This window comes from Bombina bombina, chromosome 11 (genome assembly GCF_027579735.1).
Source record: "Bombina bombina isolate aBomBom1 chromosome 11, aBomBom1.pri, whole genome shotgun sequence".
Lineage (NCBI taxonomy): Eukaryota > Metazoa > Chordata > Amphibia > Anura > Bombinatoridae > Bombina > Bombina bombina.
This window is the reverse complement of record NC_069509.1, coordinates 34532250-34545437: the sequence shown is the minus strand read 5'-3', so window position 1 is coordinate 34545437 and position 13188 is coordinate 34532250. Positions and strand designations below refer to the sequence as shown.

Here is a 13188-nt window from a genome sequence, read left to right as displayed (position 1 = left end):
TGTATAAGAGGGAGCCTGGCACTACTGCTGCACTGTGTATAAGAGGGAGCCTGGCACTACTGCTGTACTGTGTATAAGAGGGAGCCTGGCACTAATGCTGCACTGTGTATAAGAGGGAGCCTGGCACTACTGCTGCACTGTGTATAAGAGGGAGCCTGGCACTACTGCTGCACTGTGTATAAGAGAGAGCCTGGCACTACTGCTGCACTGTGTATAAGAGGGAGCCTGGCACTACTGCTGCACTGTGTATAAGAGGGAGCCTGGCACTACTGCTGCACTATGTATAAGAGAGAGCCTGGCACTACTGCTGCACTGTGTATAAGAGGGAGCCTGGCACTACTGCTGCACTGTGTATAAGAGGGAGCCTGGCACTACTGCTGTACTGTGTATAAGAGTGAGCCGGGCACTACTGCTGTACTGTGTATAAGAGGGAGTCTGGCACTAATGCTGCACTGTGTATAAGAGGGAGCCTGGCACTACTACTGTACTGTGCATAAGAGGGAGCCTGGCACTAATGCTGCACTGTGTATAAGAGGGAGCCTGGCACTACTGCTGTACTGTGTATAAGAGGGAGCCTGGCACTACTGCTGCACTGTGTATAAGAGAGAGTCCGGCACTACTGCTGTACTGTGTATAAGAGAGAGTCTGGCACTACTGCTGTACTGTGTATAAGAGAGAGCCTGGCACTACTGCTGTACTGTGTATAAGAGAGAGCCTGGCACTATTGCTGCACTGTGTATAAGAGGGAGTCTGGCACTACTGCTGTACTGTGTATAAGAGAGAGCCTGGCACTACTGCTATACTGTGTATAAGAGAGAGTCTGGCACTACTGCTGTACTGTGTATAAGAGAGAGCCTGGCACTACTGCTGCACTGTGTATAAGAGGGAGTCTGGCACTACTGCTGTACTGTGTATAAGAGAGAGCCTGGCACTACTGCTGCACTGTGTATAAGAGGGAGTCTGGCACTACTGCTGTACTGTGTATAAGAGGGAGCCTGGCACTACTGCTGCACTGTGTATAAGAGAGAGTCTGGCACTACTGCTGTACTGTGTATAAGAGGGAGTCTGGCACTACTGCTGCACTGTGTATAAGAGAGAGCCTGGCACTAATGCTGCACTGTGTATAAGAAGGAGCCTGGCAATAATGCTGCACTGTGTATAAGAGGGAGCCTGGCACTACTGCTGTACTGTGTATAAGAGAGAGCCTGGCACTGTTACTGCACTGTGTATAAGAGGGAGCCTGGCACTACTGCTGTACTGTGTATAAGAGGGAGCCTGGCACTACTGCTGCACTGTGTATAAGAGGGAGCCTGGCACTACTGCTGTACTGTGTATAAGAGAGAGCCTGGCACTACTGCTGTACTGTGTATAAGAGGGAGCCTGGCACTACTGCTGCACTGTGTATAAGAGGGAGCCTGGCACTACTGCTGTACTGTGTATAAGAGGGAGCCTGGCACTCCTGCTGCACTGTGTATAAGAGGGAGCCTGGCACTACTGCTGCACTGTGTATAAGAGGGAGCCTGGCACTACTGCTGTACTGTGTATAAGAGAGAGCCTGGCACTACTGCTGTACTGTGTATAAGAAGGAGCCTGGCACTACTGCTGTACTGTGTATAAGAGGGAGCCTGGCACTACTGCTGTACTGTGTATAAGAGGGAGCCTGGCACTAATGCTGCACTGTGTATAAGAGGGAGTCTGGCACTAATGCTGCACTGTGTATAAGAGAGAGCCTGGCACTAATGCTGTACTGTGTATAAGAGAGAGTTGAGGGAGCCTGGCACTAATGCTGCACTGTGTATAAGAGAGAGCCTGGCACTACTGCTGTACTGTGTATAAGAGAGAGCCTGGCACTAATGCTGCACTGTGTATAAGAGAGAGCCTGGCACTACTGCTGCACTGTGTATAAGAGGGAGTCTGGCACTACTGCTGCACTGTGTATAAGAGGGAGCCTGGCACTACTGCTGTACTGTGTATAAGAGGGAGCCTGGCACTCCTGCTGCACTGTGTATAAGAGGGAGCTTGGCACTACTGCTGTACTGTGTATAAGAGGGAGCCTGGCACTACTGCTGCACTGTGTATAAGAGGGAGCCTGGCACTACTGCTGTACTGTGTATAAGAGGGAGCCTGGCACTAATGCTGTACTGTGTATAAGAGGGAGCCTGGCACTACTGCTGTACTGTGTATAAGAGAGAGTCTGGTACTACTGCTGCACTGTGTATAAGAGGGAGCCTGGCACTACTGCTGCACTGTGTATAAGAGGGAGCCTGGCACTAATGCTACACTGTGTATAAGAGGGAACCTGGCACTACTGCTGTACTGTGTATAAGAGAGAGCCTGGCACTACTGCTGCACTGTGTATAAGAGGGAGCCTGGCACTAATGCTGTACTGTGTATAAGAGGGAGCCTGGCACTACTGCTGCACTGTGTATAAGAGGGAGCCTGGCACTAATGCTACACTGTGTATAAGAGGGAACCTGGCACTGCTACTGCACTGTGTATAAGAGGGAGCCTGGCACTACTGCTGCACAGTGTATAAGAGGGAACCTGCACTAATGCTGCACTGTGTATAAGAGGTAGCCTGGCACTACTGCTGTACTGTGTATAAGAGGGAGCCTGGCACTACTGCTGCACTGTGTATAAGAGAGAGCCTGGCACTATTGCTGCACTGTGTATAAGAGGTAGCCTGGCACTAATGCTGCATTGTGTATAAGAGAGAGCCTGGCACTACTGCTGTACTGTGTATAAGAGGGAGCCTGGCACTACTGCTGTACTGTGTATAAGAGAGAGCCTGGCACTACTGCTGTACTGTGTATAAGAGAGAACCTGGCACTAATGCTGTACTGTGTATAAGAGGGAGTCTGGCACTACTGCTGTACTGTGTATAAGAGAGAGCCTGGCACTACTGCTGTACTGTGTATAAGAGAGAACCTGGCACTAATGCTGTACTGTGTATAAGAGGTAGCCTGGCACTACTGCTGTACTGTGTATAAGAGGGAGCCTGGCACTACTGCTGCACTGTGTATAAGAGAGAGCCTGGCACTACTGCTGTACTATGTATAAGAGGGAGCCTGGCACTAATGCTGCATTGTGTATAAGAGAGAGCCTGGCACTACTGCTGTACTGTGTATAAGAGAGAGCCTGGCACTACTGCTGTACTGTGTATAAGAGGGAGCCTGGCACTACTGCTGTACTGTGTATAAGAGAGAGCCTGGCACTACTGCTGTACTGTGTATAAGAGAGAGCCTGGCACTAATGCTGTACTGTGTATAAGAGGGAGTCTGGCACTACTGCTGTACTGTGTATAAGAGAGAGCCTGGCACTACTGCTGCACTGTGTATAAGAGGGAGCCTGGCACTACTGCTGTACTGTGTATAAGAGGGAGCCTGGCACTACTGCTGCACTTTGTATAAGAGGGAGCCTGGCACTACTGCTGTACTGTGTATAAGAGAGAGCCTGGCACTACTGCTGCACTGTGTATAAGAGGGAGCCTGGCACTACTGCTGTACTGTGTATAAGAGGGAGCCTGGCACTACTGCTGCACTTTGTATAAGAGGGAGCCTGGCACTACTGCTGCACTGTGTATAAGAGGGAGCCTGGCACTACTGCTGCACTGTGTATAAGAGGGAGCCTGGCACTACTGCTGCACTGTGTATAAGAGGGAGCCTGGCACTACTGATGCACTGTGTATAAGAGGGAGCCTGGCACTACTGCTGTACTGTGTATAAGAGGTAGCCTGGCAATACTGCTGCACTGTGTATAAGAGAGAGCCTGGCACTACTGCTGTACTGTGTATAAGAGGGAGTCTGGCACTAATGCTGCACTGTGCATAAGAGGGAGCCTGGCACTACTGCTGCACTGTGTATAAGAGGGAGCTTGGTACTACTGCTGTACTGTGTATAAGAGGGAGCCTGGCACTACTGCTGCACTGTGTATAAGAGGGAGCCTGGCACTACTGCTGCACTGTGTATAAGAGGGAGTCTGGCACTACTGCTGCACTGTGTATAAGAGGGAGCCTGGCAATACTGCTGCACTGTGTATAAGAGGGAGCCTGGCACTACTGCTGCACTGTGTATAAGAGTGAGCCTGGCACTGTTACTGCACTGTGTATAAGAGGTAGCCTGGCACTAATGCTGCACTGTGTATAAGAGGGAGCCTGGCACTGTTACTGCACTGTGTATAAGAGGGAGCCTGGCACTACTGCTGCACTGTGTATAAGAGTGAGCCTGGCACTGTTACTGCACTGTGTATAAGAGGTAGCCTGGCACTAATGCTGCACTGTGTATAAGAGGGAGCCTGGCACTGTTACTGCACTGTGTATAAGAGTGAGCCGGGCACTGTGAGTGGGTGCACAACCATAAAAAGGAAGATGATACTGGCATTACCATTATGTGGTCTTTATTACCTAAAAACTTGGAGAAGCTGTGCACTCAGAGGGACAGTTTGTACCATTGGATCTCTCTTGCACCTCAGTCAGTGACAGCGGAAGGGCTGATCTCCCCTTACATCAGTTTGTAAACTTGCTGTGGCTTAAACAGGAAGAGGGAGAAGAAATCAGTTAGTAAAGGATGTGGTGGGGAGATACTGTATTAGTAGAACAATATATGAGACTGTTCTCTAATATTTGAGACTGCCGTCTAATAAGTGACACTGGCTTTCCCTTAATGAGACCACCTTCCACTAAATGAAATTGCCTTTAAATAAGTAAGACTCCCCTCTAATAAGTGAAACTGCTTTTTAATGATTGGCTACACCTTCCAAAAAGTGAGACTGCAATTTAAAGAGTAAGACTACCTTACTAAATAAATAACCTTAATAAGTTAGACTCTCTGCCCTTTAAGTGGCTGAGGATTCCAATTATTGAGTGAGACGGCGCTCTGAGTGAGACTTTATGGAGTGTCTACAGTTCCCAATGAGCTAAACACATAAATTACCTGCAAGGTTTACCAACTTGCAATTAAGATCGTCTTTTTAAATAGTTCAACTGCATTGAAAGAAATTGTGCTGTGTGAGACAAGAGCAAGACAGTGTGCTAATGTGTTTGATTTCCTGATAATGTCTTCATCTTCACGGTGAGCCTAGCTAGCACTAACAATTTATTATGCTGAATGATCAATCTCTGAGCTTGATGCCCTGGAGTGGTTGAGACTAAGGTACAAGTGAATCTGTTATTCCCTCAAAGAGAAAAACTTAGAAAGATTTGTTAGTAAAAAAACTGTGCCAGGAATTCAGTCTCCCTCACTAAAATGCAGTCTCACCCACTGAACTAGACAATATATTATGGCTCAGTCTCTTGCTCCCTACTTAGGCAGAAAACAGTTTAATGATAATTACATGTTCATAAGCATAACTAATTATATTCTAATACTATTGAAATAAACAAATACAGACATTCTTTCTGAACAATGCACAAGCACACTAGTGCACACACACAATGCACAAGCACACTAATGCTCACACAAAATGCACAAGCACACTAGTGCACACACTCACACAATGCACAAGCACACTAGTGCACACACACAATGCACAAGCACACTAATGCTCACACACAATGCACAAGCACACTAGTGCACACACAATGCACAAGCACAATTGTGCACACACAATGCACAAGCACACAAGTGCACACACACAATGCACAAACACGCTAATGCACAAGCACACTAGTGTACACACAATGCACAAGCACACAAGTGCACACACACAATGCACAAGCACACAAGTGCACACACACAATGCACAAACACGCTAATGCACACACACACAATGCACAAGCACACTAGTGCTCACACAAGTAGAGAAGTTATAAGTACACTAGCAGACGCACGTACACAAACAAGCTCTCATATTTACAGACACTTACATAGACTTGGGCCACGTACAATATATGAGTTATACATATACAAACATGCATGAACACACACAGAGCGATAACAATATATACTCCTCATATACACACACAAAAAGAGAGATACTCACATATGTGTTTATTGCCTCTCTGCAGAGCGCTGTGTGAAGCCACTTCAGGGGCCCGCCCTAGGAACTTACATACAGACCACAAAATGTCACAATGTGGCACATCAGTTCCCGTTAGATCATAGTTGGTGTTATTGTGTGCGTGGGGGAAGTTGTCTTTAGCAAAAAACGAAATAATATGAGAAAGTAAAGACAAACATATATAATATAGTAACCTTTACACAGAGAAATAGATTTTAAGGTATGATGAATATAATTCATATTTTACACTGCAATTAAATGACAGGAAAATCAAAGTTAAACTTTCATAGTTCTGGCATTTTTAAGAGACTTTTCAATTTAATTCTGAGGGTTTGTCCTCATTTTATGTCTCAGAGGGTTTAGGGTCTGTCGGACTGTCCTCATCTTATGTCTCAGAGGGTTTAGGGTTCGTCCTCATCTTATGTCTCAGAGGGTTTAGGGTTTGTCCTCATCTTATGTCTCATAGGGTTTAGGGTATCTCTCAGAGGGTTTAGGGTCTGTCGGACTGTCCTCATCTTATGTCTCATACGGTTTAGGGTCTGTTGGACTGTCCTCATCTTATGTCTCATAGGGTTTAGGGTCTGTTGGACTGTCCTCATCTTATGTCTCAGAGGGTTTAGGGTTCGTCCTCATCTTATGTCTCAGAGGGTTTAGGGTTTGTCCTCATGTTATCTCTCAGAGGGTTTAGGGTATCTCTCAGAGGGTTTAGGGTCTGTCGGACTGTCGTCATCTTATGTCTCATACGGTTTAGGGTCTGTTGGACTGTCCTCATCTTATGTCTCATAGGGTTTAGGGTTTGTCCTCATGTTATGTCTCAGAGGGTTTAGGGTTTGTCCTCATGTTATCTCTCAGAGGGTTTAGGGTTTGTCCTCATGTTATGTCTCATAGGGTTTAGGGTTTGTCCTCATGTTATGTCTCAGAGGGTTTAGGGTTTGTCCTCATGTTATCTCTCAGAGGGTTTAGGGGTTAATATAATTATTATAGTTGCTGCGGGATTACAAGAATTTTAAACTAATTACACCTAATCTAAGCCCCCTAATAAAATAATAATAAAAAAAAATAATAAAAGTCCCTACCCTATACTACATTACAAAGTAACCAGCTCTTTTACCAGTCCTTAAAAGGGCTTTTTGCGGGGCATGCCCCAAAGTAATCAGCTCTTTTGCCTGTAAAAAAAATACAACCCCCCCAACATTAAAACCCACCACCCACATACCCCTACTCTAACCCACCCAAACCCCCCTTAAATAAACCTAACACTACTCCCCTGAAGATCTCCCTACCTTGAGTCGTGTTCACCCAGCCGGGCCGAAGTAATCATCCAAGGGGCGCTGAAGATGTCTTCCATCCGATAGAAGTCTTCATCCAAGGGGCGCTGAAGAGGTCTTCCATCCGATAGAAGTCTTCATCCAAGGGGCGCTGAAGAGGTCTTCCATCCGATAGAAGTCTTCATCCAGGCGGCGTCTTCAATCTTCATCCATCCGGAGCGGAGCCATCTTCAAAGCAGCCGACGCGGAGCCATCCTCTTCCACCGATGCCTACTCGCCGAATGAATATTCCTTTAAGTGATGTCATCCGAGATGGCATTCCTCGAATTCCGATTGGCTGATAGGATTCTATCAGCCAATCGGAATTAAGGTAGGAAAAATCTGATTGGCTGATTGAATCAGCCAATCAGATTGAGCTCACATTCTATTGGCTGATTGGAACAGCCAATAGAATGCGAGCTCAATCTGATTGGCTGATTGGATCAGCCAATCGGATTGAACTTCAATCTGATTGGCTGATTCAATCAGCCAATCAGATTTTTCCTACCTTAATTCCGATTAGCTGATAGAATCCTATCAGCCAATCGGAATTCGAGGGACGCCATCTTGGATGATGTCACTTAAAGGAATATTCATTCGGCGAGTAGGCGTCGGTGGAAGAGGATGGCTCCGCGTCGGCTGCTTTGAAGATGGATGAAGATTGAAGACGCCGCCTGGATGACGACTTCTATCGGATGGAATACCTCTTCAGCAAAAAGCCCTTTTAAGGGCTGGTAAAAGAGCTGGTTACTTTTTTATGTAGTATAGGGTAGGGACTTTTATTATTTTTTTTTTATTTTATTTTATTAGGGGGCTTAGATTAGGTGTAATTAGTTTAAAATTCTTGTAATCTTTTTTTATTTTCTGTAATTTAGTGTGTTTTTTTTGTACTTTAGTTAGTTTATTTAATTGTATTTAATTGTAGCTACTTGTAGTTAATTAATTTAATTTATTTAATCATAGTGTAGTGTTAGGTTTAATTGTAACTTAGGTTAGGATTTATTTTACAGGTAAATTTGACTTTATTTTATCTAGGTAGCTATTAAATAGTTAATAACTATTTAATAGCTATTGTACCTAGTTAAAATAAATTTAAATTTGCCTGTAAAATAAAAATAAATCCTAAAATAGCTACAATATAATTATTAGTAATATTGTAGCTATATTAGGGTTTATTTTATAGGTAAGTATTTAGTTTTAAATAGGAATAACTAATTTAATAAGAGTAATATTTATTTAGATTTATTTAATTAATATTTAAGTTAGGGGGGTGTTAGGGTTAGTGTTAGACTTAGGTTTAGGGGTTAATAATTTTATTATAGGTTGCGGCGGTGTAGGGGGGGCAGGATAGGGGTTAATAAATTTATTATAGGTGGCAACGGTGTAGGGGGGCAGATTAGGGGTTAATAAGTTTAATATAGGTGGCGGCGGGGTCCGGGAGCGGTGGTTTAGGGGTTAAACTATTTATTTAGTTGTGGCGGGGTACGGGATCGGCAGGATAGGGGTTAATAACTTTATTATAAGTGGCGGCGGTATAGGGGGGGTAGGATAGGGGTTAATAGGTATTATGTAGGTGGCGGCGGGGTCCGGGAGCGGCAGTTTAAGGGTTAATATATTTATTATAGTTGTGGCGGAGTCTAGGAGCGGCGGTTTAGGGGTTAATAACTTTATTTAGTTGCGGGGGGCTCCGGGGGCGGCGGTATAGGGGGTAGAACAGTATAGTATAGTGTGAGTGCTTAGTGACAGCTTATCAATAAAGCTGTAAAAAAGCCGAAGTGCAGCGAGATCGGATGAGTGATAACTATCACAGTCCGCTGCTCATCGCCCCGTACTTGGTGCGCGGCTTTTTGACAGCTTTTTTGATAACTTTGGCGAACGTATTCAGGTCCGCGGCGGCGATGTGAGGCGAGCTTAGGCGAGCGTATTGGGGCCGGCGAAGGCAGGTACGTCCAGAGCTTCATAACTAGAGGCCTATATGTTCAATACCTCAAACAGATTGAGAAGAAAAGGTTAAAAATCTGAATTGCTTTCAGATTGACTATTTGGCAGTTTCTGTTTGAACTGAAATTAATTTTGGTTCAGCACCTGCGTAGGGGAGGGGGGCCTCTTTGTCCTAAAATGCCCAGGCCACTTTTTGGTCCCAGTCCGACCCTGTTTGGCCTGATAATGTTAGAGGGAGCTCCTTCCAACTTTGCATTTGCGTGCATGCCTGGATACACTGTTTAGTGATGTTAAGGTCGTACACATAGTGGGCGTTCTCGTGTAAATTAATTCCTAAATAGATAAGAGTAGATGTGACCACCTTGAAAGTATAATGGGTATTATCATGAGGATTTTTATGGAGCCATAAAAGTTCTGATTTTGACATATTGATTTTATAACCAGAAAAACTACCAAAGTCTGTAGTAATTTTTTAGAATAGTGTGAATATTTTTCTGGAGATTGTATACAAATAGCATCATGTCATCAGCATAGAGTGCAAGATGATGACAAGAGCCATGACTTATTAATACCAGGATATGAATTGCAGAGTTTGTGTGCTAAGGTCTAGATTAAAAAAAAGAGGGGAAGAGGACAACCTTGTCTTGTCCCCCTCTTTAAGCGAATATCATCTGAGAAAAGTGCATTAACCAATATTCTAGCTATTAGAAAAGAGTAAATGCTATTTATAGTGCTAAGGAAAGGACCCTGAAACCTGAAATGCTCCATGGAGTTCAAAAGATGGTCCCACTCAACTGGACGTTTGTCAAATAGGATAGTGATCCCTCTACTAGAACTGTTATAAGAAACATAAAAGAGATCACTTACCCAAACCCTTTTCAATTTATCATGTTCAGTGTCCAGTCTAGTTCAGTCCAGTCCAGTCTAGTGCCTAGTCTTCTTAAATAGGTTAAAATAGATTTTTATTTGATAGGGGCATTAACCTCACCTACATTTCAAGTACAATTTTTAATTGGCATAATAAACTATAACAATAGTACAATGTGGAGGAGGGAGAGAGAGAGAAAAGAAAAAAAAAAGGGGTGGAAGGCAATGACATAGTAGAAAAATAATTTCTGAATCAATGAGGGGGGCAATTCTATCCATTTCTGATAAATGAGGCATATGAAATTACATATTGTCCTTAAATGAGAACTCAGTTTGCTAATGAACACCAACCAAAGCATTGTACAACCCTAAACATTTGAGTATTTAGGAACGTGAATACAGTCATGCATTACATATGAATCAGATTTTGAATGAAAAATAACTCAAACTAGATCAGAGTGTGTTGAATGATTTGGTAAGAGCGTTGAAGGGGAGCGTGATGATATTAGATAATCTTTGACCTCCCCTAGGGCCTGCAGGAGTAATAAGGTCAACTTTGTCTAGCAAAAATACTTTCCGCCCTTCTTTGTTTAGAACGGTACAAATGTATATACACGTAGGATAGATCTCTTCATTCCAAAATGTAAAAACTTTATATGACCTGACGTGGAGAAGAGTAGTTTCAGAACCAAATCTGTGGGCCCTTTAAACACTGCCATTAAAAAGAGAGGGGTTTAAACCTAATAGCGAAGGGAGAGTTTGTTCTACAAAATTTAAAAGATCATTGGGCTTAATAGATTCTGGTGCACCGACCATCTGCAAATTATTTACTCTGGATTTATTCTCCAGATCTTCTAATGTAAAGTACGATTTTGTTGTTCTAGATCCTTCATTTTTTTTTATTGTGTTATATTAGCATCCTCAAGCTCAGACATTCTCCCCTCAACCTCAGTAAATCTGCAGAGAATTGTTTAATTTCTCATGGCTTTCTTATCCTTTTGGTAGATTATCCATTTTGGGTAAGAACAAAGAGGTTATCTGCTGCGCTCATAGGGCAATTCTAGAGCTTTATCTACTGAGTTAAAGGGACAGTTTACACAATGTTCTTTATTTTTTAAAGAGATAGATCATGAGGCCTATTTATCAAATGTCTGTCGGACCTGACCCAACAGTGCAGATCAGGTCTGACAGACATCGCTGAATGCGGAGAGCAATGCGCTCTCCGTATTCAGCATTGCACAAGCAGCTCTTGTGAGCTACTGGTGCAACGCTGCCCCCTGCAGACTCGCAGCCAATCGGCTGCCAGCAGGGGGGTGTCAATCAACCCGATCGTACTCGATCGGCTTGAATTGTGGCGATCTCTGTCCGCCTTATCAGAGCAGGCGGACAGGTTATGGAGCAGCGGTCTTTAGACCGCTGCTTCTTAACTGCTGTTTCTGGCGAGTCTGAAGACTCGCCAGAAACACGGACCCACCAGCTCCATACGGAGCTTGATAAATGGGCCTCCATGCCTTTACTACCCATTCCCAAGCTTTGCACAACCAACATGGTTATATTAATATACTTTATAACCTTTAAACCTCTAAATTTCTGTCTGTTTTTAAGACACTAAAGACAGCCCCCTGATCTCATGCTTTTCACAACAGGAGACTGCTCGTTCATGTGAGCCATATAGATAACATTGTGCTCACATCGATGGTTTGTGCACAACACAGCACTAATTGGCTTAAATGCAAGTCATTAGATAAAAAATAAAAAGTCATGTGATCAGGGGGCTGTCAGAAGATGCTTAGATACAAGGTAGTCACAGAGGTAAAAAGTATATTTATATAACTGTGTTTTCTGTGCAAAACTGGGGAGTGGGTAATAAAGGGATTATCTATCTTTTTAAACAATAACATTTTTTGTGATGACTGTCCCTTTAACAATAGCTTCAAGGCTACCTTGTGGTTTTGTATCTCCTTCTCTGCCCTTGGAGGCCATTCTAGAGGACTCCAGATATTTATCCATACAGTACACTAAAAGCTATACACCATAGTATTGTTGTAAAGTACAAAAAAGAAAGACAAAAATGATCACCTAGATTACGTTTTTTTTACGCTAAACAGGCTGCGAAACTAACGCCAAAATGTTGCGTTATTTCATTCTCCATAGCGCTGCCATTATGAGTTACTGAAAAGCCTCCATGTGCGTGCGATATGGTGGTGTTAAGCTCCATACCACACAAAATCCAAGGGCTGCTTTGACGTGCTCGTGCACGCTTTCCTCCATAGACATCAATGGGGAGAAAGTGTTTGAAAAAAAACTGAAGTGTGGAATGAAAAATCTCGGTATCGCAACCCCATTGATGTCTATGGGGGAAAAAAGTTGCATAGGCATGAGCCAAGGCTGTGGCGGACATTTTCTAAAGTAAAGACCTTTAGTGAAGGACACCAAGGTACATTTACAATTAAAACTATTATTTTATAGTGCTGAATTTTATTATACTGATGCAGATACCACTGATCCTATAACCAGCCCTTGTCTGGCTATACTCATGTGCCAGTGTCACTACTGTGTCATTATATAGTGCTGGGTGTTATTATACTGAGGCAGATACCACTGATCCTATAACCAGCCCTTGTCTGGCTATACCCATGTGCCAGTGTCACTACTGTGTCATTATATAGTGCTGGGTGTTATTATACTGATGCAGATACCGCTGATCCTATAACCAGCCCTCCTCAGGCTATACCCATGTGCCAGTGTCACTACTGTGTCATTATATAGTGCTGGGTGTTATTATACTGATGCAGATACCACTGACCCTATAAACAGCCCTCCTCTGGCTATACCCATGAGCCAGTGTCACTACTGTGTCATTATATAGTGCTTGGTGTTATTATACTGATGCAGATACCACTGATCCTATAACCAGCCCTTGTCTAGCTATCCTCATGTGCCAGTGTCACTTCTGTGTCTTTGTATAGAGCTTGGTGTTATTATACAGATGCAGAGGATACACATCCGGTAATTCACTCAGGCTTTATTTATTCCATAACTTATCACCCAATATTGCTAGCAGTCTCTTGACAAG

The 13188-nt window shown here is 43.6% G+C and overlaps 1 protein-coding gene across 2 annotated transcripts in view; it reads right to left on the bottom strand.

Annotated features, from left to right (window-relative positions):
• SPN (sialophorin) overlaps positions 1 to 13188 on the bottom strand; it is a 114457-nt gene that overhangs the window by 6157 nt on the left and 95112 nt on the right. Inside the window, exons 2-3 of one of the 2 annotated variants that reach the window (XM_053694446.1) lie at positions 5980 to 6132; positions 4403 to 4526 (exon numbers count right to left, since the gene is read on the bottom strand). The gene's annotated coding sequence lies outside the window, so the exon portion shown is untranslated. Of the gene's footprint in view, positions 1 to 4402; positions 4527 to 5979; positions 7115 to 13188 lie in introns of those variants that run through there. The other variant, XM_053694447.1, reaches the window with a different exon arrangement.